The sequence below is a fragment of the Mirounga leonina genome, unplaced genomic scaffold (genome assembly GCF_011800145.1).
Source record: "Mirounga leonina isolate KUSES-001 unplaced genomic scaffold, KU_Mleo_1.0 Mir_127, whole genome shotgun sequence".
Taxonomy (NCBI): domain Eukaryota; kingdom Metazoa; phylum Chordata; class Mammalia; order Carnivora; family Phocidae; genus Mirounga; species Mirounga leonina.
In genome coordinates this window covers 12,561,207-12,582,751 of record NW_023270316.1, presented here as the reverse complement: position 1 = coordinate 12,582,751, position 21,545 = coordinate 12,561,207, and the positions used below count along the sequence as shown (strand labels likewise).

At 48.7% G+C, this 21,545-nt stretch overlaps 1 protein-coding gene across 1 annotated transcript in view; it reads right to left on the bottom strand.

The window, feature by feature from the left end:
* STK24 (serine/threonine kinase 24) overlaps positions 1-21,545 on the bottom strand; it is a 110,129-nt gene that overhangs the window by 65,098 nt on the left and 23,486 nt on the right. The gene's annotated exons all lie outside the window — the stretch shown is intronic.

Below are 21,545 nucleotides of genomic sequence, written 5' to 3'. Positions count from 1 at the left end.
CCCCGCTCCCAGAGGAGTCTTCCCACCTCCGCATATGACAGGCATTCCCCCCTGGGGCTCCATACTGGCCCTCCTACCCCTTGGCTACTTCTCCCCATGCAGTTTCACATTTGGGGCTGTGTTTCCCAAACCTGGCTGGACAGAATCCCCTGGGACACATGGGAGATCCCAAAACTCTCAGTCATCCATAGGGCAGGGGTACATAATCCATATTTTTCTAAGACCCCAATTAATTCTGATGAATAGCCATCTTTGAGGAAAAATGGTTTTAAATTTTCATGTATACGGTAACTTCCAAAATTGCCAGCTCCAGCCCTGCCTTTTCAATTTTAACTCCTAAGATCAATGACTTGCTAGATATATATTCCTACATGGACACCTCAAGCTAAAACATACCTGAACTGCACTTGTCCTTTCCCTGAACTGGCCAACCCTCCCACACTACCTCCTTCACTAGACTAGAAGCTGAGGGAACTCAGGGACCATGTTTTACTCACTTTTATACCCATGTTCCTGGGCACAATGACTGACGGCCAATAAATGTCCCCGGAGCAGAAAGAAAGCCCCAGCCTTACACTGACACAAACACCATCTGGGGCAGATACTACAAAGAATATCCTAAATCAGAGGGATAGAGAGCCCAGGAAAGAGGGAGTGGGGATGGCAACATCTCCAGCTTGCAAGGGTAAGGAAGCAGTAGCAAGAGCCATTTGAATTTGCAGGAACAGTGGTTCTCAAGTCTTTGGGGCATCAGAATCACCCGGCAGGCTTGTCAGAACACAGACTGCCTGCCCGCCCCCCCCGCCCCGCCCCGGAATTTCTGGTTCAGTAAATGTGGTGTGCGGCCCAAGAAGCAGAGAGCACCCAGGTGACGCAGACTCCACCGGTCCAGGGACCACACTTTGAGAACCACTGCTCAGGAGACCTGGGGAGAGAAGCAAAGCAGCCCTGACAAGCAGACATGCCACTAAGACATGGCCTGTTTCAGGTTAGCTAACCTGACACCCCTCTGTTAACTGTCCCATCCCCATGCTAAGAACAGCGGCATTTCCTTTTTGAGAATTAATAGAAAATGAAGCCAACAAAAATGTATCCAAACTCCCACAATGTTGGAGAGGATAGCGTGGGAGCCTGCTACCAAGATAACTGCCAATTAATCACATCTCTCTATGACCATGCCCCTTTGCAAAGTGACTGGCACTCCCTCCCAGCAAGAAAGAGCCTACATCCCCATCCCCTGAATCTGGGCAGGTCTTGACACATGCTCTGGCCAGCAGAATGTGGGGACTTCTAAACCTAGGCCCCCAAAGAGCTGGTGAGGCTGGGAACGAACGCATGTGGGAGGGACCCACTCAGCCCAGGTCACCCCCGGCCCCACCGCTTGCTCACTGCAGCCACTGACGGCCCCCAGCGAAGGCCAGCCAACTGCCCTGTCATCCACAGAAGCATGAGAGAGAAGAAATCTGTTGTTTGAACCACCAGGTTGTGGTGGGTTGGTTACTCACCACCACCACCAGACACCACAGTTTACGATGCTGAGAAGGAGCATGCTGGCCGGACGGCGTGTGCCGGGCCGGACCTCCGAGCTGCCAGGGACCGTTTACTGCTATATGCCCCTCGCTACCCCCACTCTTTAAATAAGACTATCTGCTGCTGCGGTTACCTTGTCCCAACCTTGCCACGTTTGTTGGTTGGCTGGTTTTGGGGGTATCTTTTCAAGTCACAGCTCCCTGAATCAAGAGAAGCCAGATCTAAGGAGCTGCAACCTGGTGGCCCCACCACGGCCATCCTTGGCTGAGGCAGGCAGAGCACAGACTTTAAGGTCGATGCTGTGCCACAAGGGAAGGGCAAAAACGGGAGAGGAGTATATCCTGCAGGTGTAAAGGACACGGATCCTCAGGGACAGGAAGCAAGCTGGTAGATTATTACAGTAACAACTCCATCCCCTTATGTCCACGCCCCAAAGCCACTGTGCCCCTTGCCCCCACCAAGAGGTGGCCTGAATCAGGGCTGGCCTTGGGATTTCCTGTGACGCTGGGCTCTTTCCAAGGTTAAACCTTAAGAGGCCCTAGAGCACCTGCCTTTGACCTCTTGGAATGTGTCCATCGGCACAAAAACAGGCCGGGGCTAGCCTGCTGGAGAGGTCACACGGAGAAGAACCAAGACACCAGCCACAGCCCGGGGCCAAGTGCAGACGGCCAGCACTCCTCCAGCTGACCACCAGCACATGAACGAGCCCAGGCAGGACCCACAGGAAAACCCCCAGTCAACCCCAGGAGTCATGAGCAATACTCCAGCATCACTGTTTCAGGCCACAACACTCTGGGGAGAGGTTACACAATAACAGGTGACCAATTCAACAGAAATCACCCATCACTGAAGGAGAAAAGTGTCCATCCTGGGGGAGGGGGGCAGGTACAGACAGATGTTCTCTACTCTGGAGGAGTGTTTCATTTTAATAAACTGCCCAATTTTCCTTTGGCCTGACGCAAGACCCAGCTGTTCACACTGCTGCTCGGACCCTCTCCCCCAAAGCCCTTTCCCAAAGCCTGTACCCATGGAGTTGGCGGCCGCTGCTTTGTATCGCATCTGCTCGAGTTTGGTGTCAGTCCCCACTCTTTGCCACTGAGTTAGCAGCTGTAAACCAGGCTCCAGACTGTCCCTGGCATGAAGGGAGACATCTGCTAATACAGTGACAGCAGGGGACTCAACAAGCAGGGTCCCTTGCCCTTTGGCAATTCATTATCAGGCTGTGTGGCCCCACGGCCATATAAGAAAATCAGTGCCAACAATGACCTAGTTCAGAAAGCAACATCAGCATTCTGCTGCCAGAATCTATGCTACGAGCAAAGCAGATCTCCTTGGTAAAACAGGGCCATCCCGCCCGCCATCTTGAGGATTTTCTTTCCAGAAAGGTTTATCCTGGGAGCGCCTGGGTGGCTCCGTCCGTTAAGTGTCTGACTCTTGATTTTGGCTCAGGTCATGATCTCAGGGTCATGAGGTTGAGCCCCATGCTGGGCTCCGTGCGGGGTGCGGAGCCTGCTTCAAATTCTCTCTCCACCCCTCCAAAAAGGGAAAGGTTTATGCTGAACTAAGCACTGGTCATCATCGTAGATGAGAAAGGCCTGCCGGCGCCTCCCCCCACCTATCCCACCTGGCTGAGGGGCAGCAGGGCCCCACTGCTAGAGCCCCAGCCAGAGCCCAGGCAGGAGTCAGGACGCGCAGTGGCTCCGCCTTCTCGGACGCGGTGGGGGGGGGGGGGGAGGTCGGGACCCGCCCGCCAACATCAGAACCTCTCCTGGATCAACAAGGCTGGGGGGCCGGGAGCCCGGGGTGGGGTGCTGCCAGCATATTAACATCCCACCCCTCATGTCCTGGACTTGTCACTCAGGAATATCACTTAGGCCCACCCAGTGCAGATTCCCATCTGCACAGCTGACCTAGAGAGCCTCGTTCTGGGCCGAAGGAGGAAGGAGAGGCTTCGCACGATGCAAGAGCGTGGATCTCGTTTGTACGTTTACTAAACAATATGACCCCATAAGCTTCTCAACATCTGTAAATCTTTGTTTCCTCCTCTGACAGAAGGGTCAAGAGCACAGAGAAAGAACAAGAGAAGTACCGGTGTCTCCGGAGAAAAGCACTAAGGAGCGGGCACCTAGCGCCTTCTCACGGCGCCAGGTGACACACAGACGGTGCCAGGTCTGCCCCGAAGGCCGGCCAACACTGACGGTTCTTCTCTAGTCACGGCTCCCCTGTGCCCGCAGAACCGCCCCCCGCTACGTCCAGAGACAGTCCGGGAAATGACACTTTCTCCCTAACACCACCAGGCTGCCTGTCTCATTAAACCTTAGCTACCTTCTGGACCTTCCTACGCACTCACACCTTGTCTTGTTTATTTTTAATTACAAGATCTAGAGAAACCAGAGCATTTGTTATAGTTAATCCTATTAAGGTCGGGATCCCTAAGAACTGACCAAAATAAGTGGAAGATGCATTCCCTCGGTGCAAGGCTCAGGCATAAGTCTGGGCTCTGGAAAAGCTCCTAAGCCCCGACCCCACAAGCCTGGAAAACCTTCAGGGCTCAAGAACTGCGGGAAGAGCCACAGAGCCAGGGCAAGTACCCCAGGTGAATCCAGAATCAACAGCTGCACAGAAGCTTCTCACAGACTAAGATATGGAAGTTCCGGGGTGACCAGCTACCCTAACACCTGGGATCTCCTCGAAGCCCCAGCCACAGGAAATGGGCAGACACGGCACAGCAGAAGTTAGCATCCTGATGCCACACGGCACAGTGAGGGCAGGCCCACCTGCACCTGAGGGATCCCTTTGGAAAGAAAATCTACATGTGCAACGACCTGCTCCCCACTCCAAGCCTCAGAGAAACTGCAAAGCTGTGTCCTCCTGGAGCTCAGGCTTCTGCAACAATTCATAATCCCTTGAGAGAATTCATTAAAATAGTTCTAGGATGACAAGTATTTTATATTTTTAAACCTGCATAGCTATTACTGTTTTCTTTGGATCGTTTCTGGCAATGAAAAATGCATTTGGCATTACTAATCAACTTTCAAAGCTCCTTGGCTTCAGCTGTCCCACTTGCACAGCCACGCCATACTACACCGCTCTGGGTTAAAGCCAAGCTTTGCTCTTTGTTTCTTTCTGAGAAGAAAAAGGAGCCAAGTTTGATATGTTCTAACACTTGCTACTTATCACATTACTGTCCCTGCGGCAACAGAGAGCGCAGGATGGGGTGGGGGAGTTGTGGCAGGTGGGCCCCATCCCCACCTCTGAATCGGGCAAGCACCCACTCAGGAACCGCAGATCTGTCCCCCCAGAGCAGAGCTCGGCCTCAGAATACCCCCCCAACCAGCACCCCAGGCAGCCACCACCCGTGAACTACGTGCCAGCCCGGTGCAGCCCTGCCACCCACATGCCTCTGCCCCGGCTGCTCACCATCCCTTACCTCCCGAATCTGCCCGGCTCTCCCGGCCCCAGCGCACCCAAGGCTACTAGCATTACTGTCTGCCGTTTCCAAGCTGCGAATTCCAGCCCCTAATTCCTCTCCTATCCCGACCTGCAAACTGTGCCCATCTTTCTTCTGGAATGTCTCTCCATGTGGTGCCCCCGTCTGACTCCACAGCAGCTGCGCCTCCAAGTGACCCTGCTGGCGGACTTCAGCTTCCTCAAAGCCCAGGGTTTTCTTTCACTGCTTAGAAGAGCTGCGGACAATGCACCATCTCGAGACTGAAGTCACAGACACTCCCTGTGAATCTAAACCCCAGGACTCCTTGCTAATCCCACTTTCTGACACCACCCCCCCGACTCTCCCGTCACCCACCTTCTCAACACTGTCTACGAGCACCAAGGGTTGTATAGTGTACGGTTCCATTTACAGAACATTCTTGAAGTGACAGAGTTAAGAGTGATGGAGAACAGCTGCGGGGTAGCTGGGGGAAGGGATGCAAGAGATGACAGGCAGATTTTTTTGTTGCAATGGGTCAGTCCTGCATCCCAACTACACCCAAAAAAAAAGTACATGCAAAAACTGGTGAATTCAGCCTAAATTACGTCTGCACCTGAGTTAACAGCATTGGGTCAACATCAATTTCCTGGTTTTTACAGTGTAAGAAGCTGTCATTGGGGAGAGCTAGGGAAGAGTACATAGGAACTACAGGGTTTTTTGCAACTTCTTGCAAGTCTTAAAGTATTTAAAAATAAAGTTATTACTAATTCTTAAAATTTTTTTTAAAAAGCCCAATCTCAACTTTGTGTCCTTCTATACCTTCTTTCTTCTGCAACCCAAAGAGGCCACCATTATTTCAACTCTCTCGGCGGGAAATTCCCATTTACTGCTTCATGCCACTCAAACCCGACCACTCCCTTGAGCAAAGGCAGTGGCTCCAGTCTCCCGGTTCCCAGAGCACATTTTTTATGCTGTGGGTAGGAAACCATATTAACAACATTTTACAGGTTTTCCCACTCGAGATTGTGATCAACCACTAAAGAATGTATCTTATAATCTCGCCAACCTAACCCAGCAAAGAGGTGAGCAGCAAGACAACATCCAAACTTCCTTAGAAAGGAAAGAAGGAAAAGAATCTCAAGCCGACTCCCCTTTCCAAGAAGGAAAGCCACAGACATATTCAAACAGTCGAAAACAAAAACCCAGCCCAAATCCAGAGCATTACAGGGAGGAGACCAGGAAAGCGTAGGCATGGCCTAAAAACTGACCCAGTGTGGACCCAACAGCTGCTTTGCTCTCATTTTGCACAATCTCTCATTTGGGGCAGCAGCTATTTAAGATCTGGAGAGATGAGACCCAAAATAAACTATTGGGCAGTTATTTGGAACTGTCCCTCCCGATGCTTAAATTACCTGCCAAAAACTATGTTTTCAGGACTTGGGAGTTTTTGGACCTGGGAGTCCAAACACAGGAGTTCAGATCTCTGCTGTGCCAAATCACTAGCAAGTTACTGAACCACCCAAGTCAGTTTTCACAACTATAAAACGGGCTAACAGTACACTTTTTAGGATGCTGAAGAGATAAAAGAACATAAGGAAAAGTGCTTTTGTTGTAGTTATTTTTGGTGTCGTTAATACTGAGCTGTTCTTTCTGACAGTGCTTGGTCATGATTCAGAAGTTTCTTAAAAGCCTTTCACTTGAACTGGAGACAGAAGTAAAGCCCCAAATCACTGCACATTCCACTGCACTATCCTAAAGTCAACGAAAATAATGAGGCCTTCCCTCCATCAGGAAAGGGACAAGGGAAATTCTAGGAGGCCTGAGGGAGCATCGTCAGAAAGCAAGAAGGAAACACCTGCAAAACTCCTAAGGTGCAGAGGCCAGCCCTGTGGCGGCCACGTGTGGTGGTCAATGAACCACCAACCAGGGGAGCCAGGGGACCCGGCCGCCGGAGAGAGCACTGAGCCACGGACGCAACATCCCCACCTCCAATCAAAAGGCTCTGAGGTCAGGCGCCTGGGTGGCTCAGTTGGTTGGGCGGCTGCCTTCGGCTCAGGTCATGATCCTGGAGTCCCAGAATCGAGTCCCACATCGGGCTCCCTGCTCGGCGGGGGGTCTGCTTCTCCCTCTGACCCTCTCCCCTCTCATGCTCTCTCTCATTCTCTCTCTCAAATAAATAAATAAAATCTTTAAAAAAAAAAAAAGGCTCTGAGGTCTAAGAAATGATGCTGAGAACTATAAACAATGAGAACCTTCTGAAGACCTTCAGTTCCTATAATGGTGACTACTCTATCCCATAAAACGGACACAGAAGGTAGGCTCAACTCCACAGGCAGTCTCAGAAGAGACTCAAAGTTACATGAGCACAAGCAACTTTAAATGGAAAAGGAGAAGTATGGCCAAGAAGGAAAGACGCAAAGGCACTGCGGGGGGGGGAGACACACACACACACACACACACACGCCCCAACACACCCAAGCACTTTGTCAAGAGGCTCATGTGGTTCCCAAACAGAAACACAATTTTAGAGGCACCTGGGTGGCTCAAGTCAGTTGAGCGTCCAACTCTCAGTTTCGGCTCAGGTCATGATCTCAGGGTCGTGGGATAAAGCCCCACATCAGGCTCTGCATTCAGCGGGGAGTCTGCTTGAGATTCTCTCCCTCTTCCCCTCCCCCCAACTTGTGCTCACTCTCTTCTCTAAAATAAATAAATCTTTAAAAAAAAAAAAATAGTTTTAGACAGTTGGTGAAAAAGACAGCGTACTAAAAATTCCTGAGCAGAAACTCAAACCTAAGAGTTTGTCTTGCAAAACAAGCCAAAGATTAGAACACGTAAGGCAGCTACATCCTGACACCCAGAGAGGAGCCAGAGACCCAGAACTCCTGGCCTTCCCCATTTCGCAAGTTAGGGAAAAGCTGCAGTTGGAGGCCATCAAACTCTGGTCTCAGATGTGCCCTGGGCAGAATGAAGCCCTAAGAAAAATGACAGAGTGCCTGCTCTGAAGGAGGGATCCCCTCCAGTCGGCAGCGGTCATGTGATTTTCCAAGGACACAGGGTATATGACATGCTAAACTGGAACCCATGGCCATCTGCTTCCAAAGTCTGAGCTCGTCAGTCGGGTTAACTGTCTGATCTCAGCTCAGGTCTTGATCTCATCAGGGTCGTAAGTTCAAGTCCCAGGTTGGGCTCCACACTGGGCGTGGAGCCTATTTAAAAAAAAAAAAAAAAAAAGGCGGGGCGCCTGGGGGGCTCGGTTAAGCGTCTGCTTTCACTCAGGTCATGATCCCAGGGTCCTGGGATGGAGCCCCGCATAGGGCTCCCTGCTCAGCAGGAAGCCTGCTTCTCCCTCACCTGCTGCTCCCCGTACTCATGTGCATGCATGCTCCCTCTGTCAAATAAGTAAATAAATCTTTAAAAAAGGAGCAAAGTTTGAGCATGTCCCTCCTCACCTCCCAAGCTCTGACAGCAAAATACGAGAAGACAAAAAATTCAAAAGACCCGACTGTCTCCGTGCAGCTACACTACTGTGTGACTCTGGGCAAGTCCTTAACTTCTCAGTACAACAGAACAATGATGCTTAAAGTATTTATTTACCTCGCAGGTGTGTCAGAGGATCAGATTAGCCTAAGTGTGAGAGAAAAAGTGAGGCATACTGGTGGTGACTTGTTACCTTTGCTGGAGCTGGGGTGCACTCTCAGCAAACACATCTAAGAACAAGTGAGGTCATCTTTAGAATAGCACTTCCTTTTGGAGACATTTTTAGAAATCACTGGAACACTGGCCAAAACACTTACTGAAAACATACCATTTATAACACAGTGCAACACAGTCCCAAAGAGAGATTTAAAGACTATTGTCATTTTTAAGTACCGCTTAACTTAATATTCCTTTTTTTTTTTTTTTTAAGATTTATTTATCTATTTATTTTAGAGAGACAGAGAGGGAGGGTGGGCAGAGAGAGAGGGAAAGAGAGAATCCTATGCAGCCTCCGACTGAGCATGGAGCCTGACACGGGGCTCCATCCCAGGACCCTGAGATCATGACCTGAGCTGAAATCAAAAGTCAGCCGCTGTCTGAGCCACCCAGGCACCCCTTATTTCTATTTTTTAGTACAAATTATTCTTCTCATAAATAAGACATCTTACAGCTAATTACCAGCAAATAAAATGCCCTGAATACCCATCTCATCAGATTAATCTAATGGTTACATTCCAGGAGGCATTCTGCACTGAAAGTAAGATGGGGGAATTTGTCTAATCAAGCCCATGAACCTGTAAAGGCTTTTTCCCATTCTAACGAGTTTAAAGCTCACTCTTTATTGGGATCTCTCCCATGCCTTCTCCATCTGGGAAAAAAAAAAACCAAAAAGCTGCCCTTTTAATGAAATACATACAAGAATATATACATACAAACCCACTATAATGTCTAAAAGACCCCCCCCAAAAAAAATGCCTTTCCATGAGTATTTTCCCAGAAATCCTTGCAATGTCTGAACCCCCTTCAGTTCTGGGAGTGGATGCAGCAAAGAAACTCCGTGGTGCACCCCTGGCCTCCTCCCTTGCCTGGAAAGCCCCTTGCACACTTCTGGGAAGGATGTCCTGCTTTCAGGGAACTGAATCGTCACAATTTAGCACATCTCCCCCAATCAGATCGCTGGGCTTCCCCCCTGCAGCCAACCCTAGACACATTTTGACACAAACACCACAGGGGAACCTTGAGCTCCTCACTTTGACTCGGCAAGGGAGTCCAGGTCAGGACTTTGGTTTTCACACCAAATACTGATTCAGGACACAAGGGCTCCTCTTGAGGACGAGGGACAAATGTGCAGAATGGTTTCCTACTTAGTCAGCCTGCACCCCTCAACAGTACAAACGGCAGTCATGAGTTGTGGCGGGAAGAACAACAAACCACCCCATGGTACGTGCCGTCTCCAAGATGGTGCCAGCCTCCTTCAGAACTGAGCGAAAGCCACAGTGACCAGAACACGGGGCCAGGAGAACCTGTGGGCAAGGGTGCAACAAAGACAGCAACTCTACTTGCTGCGCCATCCCAAGCAGCGGCTGATGGGGGGCCCCCCCCTCGCTGCGTGGGGGGAGTGATCTCAACACAGGCTGCACACCACAATCACCCTGGGCCATGAAACCCAAAACTTTGGGGATGGGACCCCAGCATCAGTATTATTTCAAGCTCCCCAGAGGGTTCCACGGTGCAGCCAAGGTTGAGAACCAGTGGTCAGGTGCAGGAGATCGCTCCAAGTGGCACAGTCACGCCCAGAGAACTTTTTTCTCCTGCTCACCTGCTTTTCTCCACCTGGGAAGGAATCACATCAGTGATGAGGGACGTCATTAGGCCTGGGGTGTGTCCCCGAGGCTCAGCCTTTCAATCTTCTCTACGTCCTTCCCCCGCCCCCAGCCCTCCTAGTAACGAGTTGACCTTGCAAACCCATTCTCAGCCTCTAGCCCCAAAGGGTGTTTTGTGTATTAACTTAAGTTGGTTAATTTAAGGTCTCCAAAATAAAAACTTTTTTACCACACAAAGACCTTTAAATAGCAAATGGCTTCAATTAGCTCCAAGAACTGACAGATTTTTCCAATCCTCAAAAGAAGTCTCATTCCTAGCTAACTGATAAAGATCATTTTGTAATAGGGGGCCTAAATCCCAGGTATGTGCAGAAATCTGCTCTGTCCGCGTTACAATAAATCCACTAACCAGCACAGGAGAAGACACTCCAGGCCTGGCTCCGGAACAGAGCACCTTCTCCTCTCAGTGGTAAGCCCCGGTCTCTCCACCTGAGCTCCCTGAGCCATTCCAATGTGCCTACCCCCACACTCTGGCTTGGACAACGCATCTCCCCCATCCTGTACACGTCATTTCAACCCTGCAACAGCCCCATAATCTAGAAGAACTCAGTAAATATTCTACGGCACTTGGCAAAAAAAATTTTTTTTGAGAAAAAGAGATGTGAAACCCTATGAATGTTGACGTCTAGACCTACATACCCACAGCACCAGGAGTTTCAGGAAATCCTCGTACCAGGATCTACTCATCTTTAACTGGATATTTGTTTAAGGTAGAAACTGCTTAAGTTTTAAAAACGCAAATACAAGTTTTTAAAAAAATACATTAAATAAGAGAAAAAATGACTGTCCCACCTAGTTGAATCCACTGTTTTGGCCTCCGTTTCTAATAAATCCCCCCCCATACCACACACACACACCCATCCACTACCGTAGGAAACCACCGTCTGAAGCTCTGTGAGGTCAGAGCTCAGGGAGAAGCCGCTCCAGGGAGAGAGGGAGAGAAAGCTCAGACCCGCGTGCCAGGGAGGGAGAAGGTCCAGGCTCTTTCCCAGTGCAGACTGGGCAGAAGGTCCTAGGGCTCTGACTGCCTGCTTAGTGCCGAAGGCTCACCCACAACCCTCACCGCTCACTAACAGCAGATGGAGGGGAGGACACCCGGGCCTGGGGCTCCAACTCGCCCAAGGTCACCAACAGCGCAAGTCACAGCCGGACTGAGCTTCCGTGCTCCAGAGGCCCCACGAAGTCAGCCCCTCCGACCCCCTCCAGGGGCTGCTGGGCACCCTTTTCTTCCATGAAAGGCTCCCTGCTGACAGATGAAGGCCAGGGGTGTCTCTGGGATGATGAGCAGGCCCAGACACCCAGGCAAAGACTGAAATCAGGACAGTTTTGTTGGGCAAGCACTTGATGAAAAACATAATGCATTCCAAATAAATTATATAGCTCACTGAGAAATGAATGCTGGCACCTCCTTTATTAAAACCAACACAAAGAGGCCACGGAAAAAAGATTCTGACTGTACCCTACTATAATAAGCCCTGACAAACAACAGCCACCCCCACTTCCAAAGCTCCTCCATCGAAGGCTCTGTGCTAGGCGGTCTTCCTAACTATGCCTTTCCAGACCTCACAACCACCCCAGGAGAAAGAGAACTCGATCCTCATGATGCAGCCAAGGGCACCTGGGTGCTGAAGGTAAGTCACGTGCACGTGGTCCCCCATAGCTAGTCAGGGGTTTCAGCCCCGCTCTCTGTGCAGCAAGGGTCAACCTCCGTGTGGGAAAGTGCTTGTAAGCTGCAAGCTTGGCAGGACGCCTGGCTGCGAGGAACCTAGCTGGCCAGGTGTGCCCTTGGGTTATCACGATGGAATTTAATCAGCAGAAGGAGCGCGATCCGATGCCACCCCCCATTCCCTGCAGGTGAACTCACCTTCCCGTATTCTGTAAAAGCTTACGGTAACGAGTATCAGGGAACGCAGACTCTTCTACAAAGCAGACCAAATAGTTTGGGTGTATTTATATTTCAATCAATAATCACATTTCCTTTACCTGAAAATCCTCAGCTTTTAGAGGCATTAAGGGGAAAACAGACGAAATAAAAATGCCAAGGCGATGAGCAAGGTTGATTTGGCCCAAGTAAGATCACACGCCTCCTGCCCACTGGGGGATCACGGAGCGGCGTTCTCTCCCCAGGAGGGACAGCAAGGGCGCTGCCCATCTCCCATTTCTCAGAGGTCCTTGCCGCTCCGACTCAGCAAGTAAGACAACCGTCAAGTCAGCGGTCCTGGGTGATGCTTGGGAGGGTTAAAGCCTCCACGGGGCAGCAAACCTCTGCTGGGAGCAGACACAGAGTGAACACCTCAGCTGCGTCGGCCAAACAGTCTCTGCTGCTTATTCTTCTCTTCCCTCCTTTTAACTCTTTACAAATGGAAAAATCGTCTTAGCTCATGAGCTGACAAAAGTGGGCTAAGGGCAGCTGTGGTTTGCCCATCCCCAGGCCAGGCCACCAAGAGGGTTAATACCTAAAGACTCTGTCCCCCGCCTGCCGTACCGGTAACACCTCCTGATCCACCGAAGGAACCCGGTACCAGCTCCCAGTGCAGGACAGAGCTGTCTGGGACCTCAGAAGTCCCTGCCATGCACCCCTCAGCAGAACCAAGCAGCACACCCCCGTCCCCCCCCCCATCCTCACTGCCATGCCCCTTCTCTGGTCCTCCAGCTTCCCAAAGGGAAAGGGCTAGTCTCATCATCTCCTCACCCAACCCTCGGAAGAAGATACTTTTACAGGTGAGAAAATGGAGGCCCGAAGAGTCTGTTCCTTACCCGGGGACACAGAGCCAGAAGGGGTGGTGTTTAGCTCTAAAGCCAAAGTTCTATTACTCTACACTGTGACCCCTAAAAACACCCATCTCAGATGGAACAGGCTACCTATTAAACACATTTACTTTTATACTTAGGGCCAGTGACGGAAAACTCTTTGGGCCCTGGCCCCCGGGCGGGGTTCCGGTCAGACAGTGCTCTCAGGGAAGACCTATTCATCTTCCCGCACTCTCTAGTAACAAATACACGTTCAGTCGGGCGTGAGATTTCTCCAGCCGAGGCCAGCTCTCACCTCTGGTCCAGGGCACGCTCTGCCTTCACCCGTGCCGTCCATTCGTATCAGCCCCCCTGCTGTACAGAAGGGATGCAGGTAAGACAGCCCAGTGCCTGGCGTGTAGAAGGCCCTCAATACACGTCCACTGCATGAAATAAACGGGTAAGGCACCGTAGAGCCCAGAGGTCTCGAGGCCAAAGCCGCTGGCCTTAGCAGAGGCGCGGCAGACAGACCCTCCTGGATTAAAGAACCAGCGGACACATGCCCGGGTGCCTGGCCTCCCCGGCTACGAGCCAGTGGCTTGCATCCAGCCTGCTTGCTCACAGCTGAGACCGTCAGTGGCTTTCAGGCAGGAGGCTCTGCGCTCCCTGGTGGGGAATGTTAAACAGAAAGCAAGAAGGAGCCAGACTATTTCTAGTCCTCATGTGGGTACATCTCCACTGCTTTACCCTAACGGTGGTTAACAGACCCTGGAGCCCGACTGCCTGGATTGGATTCCCAGCTCTGATGAGGGACCCCGGGCAAGATACTGAGTTGCTGGGGACCTCTGTTTCCTCTTCTGTATATGAGGACAATAAACGCACCTGCATCGAGGGTGGTGGGAGGTCAAATGAGTTCATCAATGCCAAGGGCCTTGGCACCAGCTCTATGAGTTACCGGCATTATCATCCCCCCGCTACACAGTTCAAGGTTCAGCTCAAGCTCAGCACCAGCAGACGCTACCCTGCAGATTTCACCCGCCTCACAGCAGATGCTGCTTTCTGTCCTCCTCATCAGTGTCCCTAACCCACCGGGACTCCACAAATTCTCATCACTTCTAGAACCTCCTTCCTGAGAACCACACCAGATTTCAGTTTTAATTAAAGAAAAAAGTGTTAGGCCCTAAAGCCAAGTGTTTGGCCCAGGTGGTATTTCTTATCCCTTGTCCCTTTATCTGCACCTTAAGTCGACCTTCGGCTCCAGAGGAGAGTTGTTAGCTCACCTTATTCATTTTCTGCCCTGTCTCATCCTCCGTCCCCTCTCAGGACCCTTCTTCTCCTCCTCCTGTGTCTTACGCACACACACTCTCACACAGAACGGAACATTCCCTGTGCTGGGATCATCGGAGGCTCAAGGAGTGGCCCGCCTGCCACCTGAGCTCCCAGGCTCATCTCAGTCCCTCTCTCCCAACGCAGCCCCTGCCCTCCCTCCCTCCTGACCCCTTCATCAGGCCTAAAGTGAGGCGGAAAAAACGTCATCATGACTGAGGAAAACCACGGAAAGATACTGAAGGCTGTCACAACTTCTGGATGCTACCGGAAGGAAAATGAAACGAGACGCAGGAGTCCAGGGCCGGGGGATGACTGAAAGGAAGGCTTTAATAACTAAAACTGACATCAAGAGTTATATTCCACAGGCCCTGACATCCACCAAACAGAAGAGAAAGGACACGTTGCTTATATTAACTCAGCCCACAGTCCACACCGCAGGCTGTTCTCAGTTTCCATCCTGTTCACTCCAAACATGCTGCCCCGAGGCACACACCCCTTGGACGGTGGCTGAAGATGGCTAGGAGCCTGAAATGCCTCCAAAAGGGTAAGGAATGTAACTTCTTTTGTTGTTAGGCTGCTTTCCTCCATTTTGCCATATTGATGGAACAATATCAATGTTATATTGGAAGTAGCGGTAAATCTATTAAATCTATTAAAAACATGTCGCCCCTTCCTATAGTAAATTGCTAGCGGGGTATAAAATGGCGTGGCCACTTCAGAAAGCAGTCTGGCAGTTTCTCAAAAAATTAAACAGAAGACCACCGTATGACCCAGCACACAAACGTTCACAGCAGTATTGTTCCTGACAGCCAAACACTGGAAACAACTTAGATGTCGGTCAACTGGTGAAGAGAGAGACAAAATGAGACATGTCTATACAATGGGATACCATTCAGCAGTGAAAGGGACCAAGCTATGGACACAGGCCACATCACGAACCTCAAAAACATGCTAAGTCAAAGGAGACAGTCACAAGACACCACAGACTGGATGAATTCATTTATATGAAGTGTCCAGAAAAGGCAAAGTGATGGAGACAAAGGGGACTGGGGCTGGTGGGAACAGAGGTTAACTGTACATGAGCATGAGGAGTCCCACTGGGGGGGATGAAAATGTTCTAAACTGCACCACTTGGTAAAGTCCCTATAAATCACTGAATTATACACACCCAGGAGTACATTTTGCAGTATGTAAAATATACCACAAAACCACTTCAAAGAAAAAAAAAAATCACACATTGCACACCTGTATTCATCTGTGTCCCCCAAATGACTGTGAGAGCTACAAGGACAAAGACTCCTCTCACTTCATCCTACCTCATCATCTCGCGGAGCGCTGCAATATCCAATGTCCAGGGAATGATTTTTTTTGAAAAACAAAACAAAAAAAGTTTTGTGTTTTTCCATAGCTTCCTGATTCACCAAAACTTCACATCCCTGACTACTCTTCCACCCAATCTGCCCCCAAACACAAAGGCCAGGGTAGGCCACAAAGCAAGAGTACCCATGAAGCTTCAAGCCACTCCGAAGTGACCCCAACACCTCTAGATGTATCCTGACCAACTACTTATGAAGTGCAATGTTGGTCTCTGCTCGGAGTTTAAAAAGAAAAAGTGGTTTTCTTATGTTTTTACTGTGGATTATGAAAACTTCTAGGGTTGTAAGTAGAGAAGAAAGAGCATGCTTTTAGTATCAGATTCAGAAAAGGTGAAGGTTCAGGGAAATTACATTCTAATTTAAAATAAATTCTTAACTTCTATCAGGGAAGATTTATTTTTGACTTAGAAGCAGCCAATCTAATAAATACACCAGATACTGTCCCAAGAGGATTAAATACAGCAAGCAAAGCGATAAAGTAAGCTTTGACTCACTTGTGTTCTGCGCCATTTGTCTGTCCTGAATAGAACCCAAGATGAGGATGTTTCAGTAGAACATAATTATTAAGGAAGAACTATGTTAAGCTTGCTTTGAAATGTAAGGTTTTCTTTTCTCAACCAGTACTCTAGCAAAAATAATGCAGGAGTAAAAACATTGCTTACCATATACCACAATGCCTAGAATTCAGGTATGTCCTACCATCCCCGGTTTAAGTAACACCAGTATCTGCTGTTAAACAGAGAAATACACTTCCTCATGGTGTAAGTGTGAAGTGTAGTGGTTAAGGGTGTAGGCTTTTGAGACAAACTGGTTCAAATCTTGCCTCTACCACATATTTGTTTAATGATCTTGGGCAATTCACCTAACCTTTGTGTTGTGGTTTCCACATCTTTTGAAGAGGTAAAGATTAAATTATTTCATTTCCTCCAATCGTCGTAGGCTACTTACCCCACCTTGAAAGCTAAGGTGTTCACAAAACTGCATTATTTTCTGGACATTGGTAATCAACTCTCAGGATTTCATAATTTCTGGCACCATATTCCACCAACCCCAGTGTAGACTGGTATGTCAGCTGTTTTCAAGTATTATAAATGGGGACTTAAATGAGCAACCTTTTGGAAGGTGTGCAAACCTAAATAAATACTGTTGAGTAAGGACCATTCCAGCCAACTCCCTCTTGTCTATTAGATAAGGGCAACAAGTCTTACAAAAACAACACATTCATCCTTTGCACAGTCAAAAAAAAAAACAATCTCTACCAGTAAGTAGGTTGGTTCCAACTTCCTCCCAGCCCTGCGTTTTACGGATGGTAACTAAAATCGAGCCGACCTCACAGAGCCTGGGCTCAATTCAACGATAATACAGTTCACACCCACTTCTTAGACCCCAGAAACAGCATACAAAATAGTTCACCTACTTCAGATTAAGAAACAGACACATTAAACCTCACACGGCTAAGAGGAATAAATACTCAGGTTCCTTGGCTCCTCACTTCTCCAGCACCTTTGTGTATCAAATCCTCTCAGAGGAGGGGAAACACTCTTGTGTTAGGGAAAGCCACCTCATCAGAAATGCCAGCAAGGGTAGAAAGAGAGGGAGGATGGGCCCCAGGCTCTGCTCCCCAGCCGAGTAAGAAGAAACAGCCAGGCACGCTACCCTCCCAAAGATGACCGCTTCCAGGAAATCCTTCCCTACTCGAGGATACTACAGAGCTGCTGCAGTCCCAAAAAAAGAGAACTAAACACTTGAAGGGCAAATCAAATGAATAATGCAATAAAGTTGCACCCCCCACCCCCCACGGCAACCCACGGGCTGGACTGCACTGTGAAGTGTGCATATATTTAAGGGAAGCTCACACAACTGTTCCAGTAGAGTAACTCAACTTTGATTCAGAGGTCAGATTTCTGAAACCTCAACCCTCCGGAAGCAGGAAGCCTTCTGCTTCCAAGCACAAAAAGGCCTCCGAGCACAGAAACAGTGGTTACAGATCCCGAGCCCTGAACTCACTCGCACGGCTCTGCACAGGAGGGGACCTCAGTCTCTCAGATCATTCTGGTCCACGATCAACGCACACTCTAAGAAAGGTTCCTAACCCACAGCACATTAGAAGCAGCGGCCCGGGCGAGGGTGGGCAAGGCCCCAGAGTGGCTTTGGCAGCAGTGGAAGGGAGGAAAATGTAGAGAGCCACCACCCCTCCGTTCCCAAGGGAGGGCCCAAGGACACCACTGACCTACAACACCTCCCCAATGTGACAGGAAATGCCAGCCATCCCCCCCTAGGGTGAAGTCTGAAAATACCGTGCTGAAATAATAAAGAGGATGCCCAAAAAAGGATCTGCTTCTGACACACACAGATTCCGGCCCCTGCACCAGTGGTAAGTTTCTCCTTAAAACTATCTTCTTTTCAGTATGCAATTCCCTGAATGGAATCAGGGAGGTAACCTCTTTGAGGTCCCCTCCATGAGGAAGCTGTCATGCTCCTGTCCCATACCGGGTGGCAAACGGGGCCAGGCTGGGTCGGGAGGAGCCGGTGAGCATCAGGGCCTCGGAGGACCCAGGCGCGCAGGGCTCCTGCCATCCCAACTGATGACAGCGACACAGCTTGATCTCCCATCAGCGAGAAAGGGAACATCATCAATACACACTGTGGAAGGAAGCTTTAAACTAAGAGGCACGTCGTTAAAGGACAGCACCAAAACAGTGAACCATTCACTACCAGGTATCTGGTAGACTCAGTCATGCGCACATCTAACTATTCCAGATAAACCCCGTGCTATACAAAAGCTTCCTTTTCCTCCTGAGTCCTCCTTGGTCCTCTGCTCCAGGAGAACAGCACATGATGCAGAAGGGCCAAGTGTGAGCATTCGGGCACCGGCGATCTCGCTGACGGAAGCCAAGCTTAATGACTGCAGGAGACTCCCAGAGAAAGAAGGTAAATGAAAGGCACATTTATGCCTCTCTCCTCCGATCCACACTGAAGGTAATAAAAGAATGAAATGAGAAGAAAAGTCCATCGACAAGAAAACTAGGGAACAGCCATAACCCTAGAGACTGCCTGCCAAATACAGGGACACCCAAGCCAAGCTGCGGGAACAGGGGGGCGCCAGCCCAGAACTTGCCAGGCCCCGGGCAAGAAGCGGCTTCTCTGAAAACGAGAGGCTCTTCTCTAGGAAGGGCAAGGTTCTGGGGTGGCAGGGCCCCGCCCCATGCAGGAGGCCTGGCTGACCAGGGCCATCCCCCCCCTTCCCCAACCAGGGAGAGAAGCCAGCCTCGCAGTGCTGGCCCAGCGCTGCAGCAGTCCAGGTCCAGGGCAGACCGCAGGGCCAGACAGAACTTAACCCCGGAGGTGCCTCCCTGCAGAAATGCCACTCAGCGAGGCGGGGGGCGCAGAACAAAGCAATACAACAAGCAAAGGGCAGACGGAAAATGACGTCTCATCCTTCCAGGGGACTTGGCAAGGGAGAGCGGAAAGGTTTCAAATACTTCTCTTGACTCAAAGAAGCTAAAGGGGTGAGGTATGAAATGCTGTAGCGCTACGTATCGTACACCTGAAACTAATCTAACGCTGTATTAACCAACTGGAACTTAAAATATTCTAAGCTAAATTTTTTTTAAAAGAAACTAAATAAAATCGGGACACTCTTATTTTTTAGTCTCAAAAAAGAAGGGGGAAAAAAAGTAGTCACCACAGTTGAAGGCAGTAAAAAGCCATGACCCAAATAAACATCACGTTAAAAGCAGAAAATGTAGAAAAATTGCTGCAAACAAGGACGGGGAGAACAATCATCATCTAAAAATGAAGGACTAAAAAGATAGAAATGATCAGGGAAGATGGGAGCTCAGGAAGCAACAAAGACTCCATAAACATGCATGAACAGTACCTAAAAATGAAAGTCAGGAAATAAAACTCCCACTTCTAGTGCATCCTAAGGAAATAACTAGATAAGTGTAAAGATTCATACAGTCATTGACATTTTCTTTTTTTTTTTTTTAAGTTGCCAACTACCTAAGCAGATATCAATTAGGATTAGTTTCAGGAATAATTCTGCAGCCATTCAATGAAATACCAAGCAGCCACTCAATATAACGGTGATTTATCAACATGGAGAAACATTCCAATGTTTAACAGGAAAAAGCACATTATGGAACAATACATGTAGAGGGGTTCCATTTTTGTTGTATGTGGAGGGGGCAGATGGGTAACATACATTCACAGAAAACTGCTTCAGAAGGATGTACATTAAAATACTAACAAGTGGTTATTTATGGTTTTTTTAACAGTGTTTTTCTGCATTGTCCCAATTGTTACGAATGAGCTTATTTTACATATTTATATTAGGAGGAAGCAGAGCTGTAACACTTCCATTTTTAATGAACACATACATACACTGAAAGATTTTTTTTTTTTTTTTTTTTTTTTTAAAGGCCAGACTTGACTTCAGGAAGATTTTAAGTTTATGGTCCCAAATTCTTGGCTCAAACCATTCTGGCTGCAAAAGGTCAGTTTTCAGACATCTCTAATCCATTACCCTAAATCAATATGGACAAAAATCAAAAGGCTAAAAGCAGCAAATGTGCTTCTATAATAGATTAAACATCCTGAATTGTATTATACCAAACACTGTAACTACTGCATTTATGTTAAACAATTCTCTCCATAAGAAGAACCAATAAACAAAACCAAAATACTAAAAAAGGTAAATCATCTGAAAAACAACTTAATTTCTGCTATATTTGCATTTATTTTTAGGCCCATTTAAATTTTTCTTCTGAAACTAAAAAGGAAACATGAAAGTTTAAAGAAATTGGAAAATCACAGGAATTTCTTAAGATATGGATGTGATTCAATACTCTTAAAATCTTTGTCAGGGGAAAAAAAAAATCTTTGTCAGGGCGCCTGGGTGGCTCAGTCAGTTAAGCGTCTGCCTTCAGCTCGGGTCATGATCTCAGGGTCCTGGGATCAAGCCCCATGTCGGGCTCTCTCCTTGGCGGGGAGTCTGCTTCTCCCTCTCCCTCTGCCCCTACACCCCTGCTCATGCTTTCTCTCTCTCTCTCAAATAAATAAATAAAATCTTTAAAAAAAAAACTTTGTCATCCTAGGTTTCACTGAAGAATGAGAGAAATAGCTTCAATATACAAAATCACTCAGTTTAAAGGACAGCACGTTTAATTACACATGGATCCTCACTTTCAGACAGAGAACAAGGTCTGGCAAAATAACTCTGGTAGCGGGGCCCAGGTGATAAGTATGATGCCCCTTTCACAATGGACACCTGATAAAGGGCAGGCCTGCACAGGGCACTGATCACCTTGTCCCACAACACTGGGTTCCCCCACCAGATATGCCCCGGATCTCAGATGGCCATACATAAAAAGACCTTTTGCTGTCAAAGGCCTACTGACCTTCTTTCCACTAAATGTTACAAAAACTAAACACTGGAGTAACTAATTTTACAAAAGACTTGTCACTATTTTTGGTTTTGCTTTCTTTTAATGATGAACATTATCAGACCTGTCAAAAAGCTTGAACTATGGATGAGACTGCTATAAGGTGACCAATTTTGCCAAGAATATTCCGTTCACTGGCCAACTCAAGTGCTCACAGGCAGCAAAGTCCTCACACACTCCCCGACTACCTGCTCTCCTTCTCCTTGGCCTCCTTCCAACCAACCCGAAGAGAAGCAGGCTGGCTGCTCCTCTTCCTAATTATCACCCACAACAGGTCTTCCTATCTCCCATCCTAGCAATGCAGGTGGTACACCCTCCATCATGGAAAAGTCAGATTCCTACT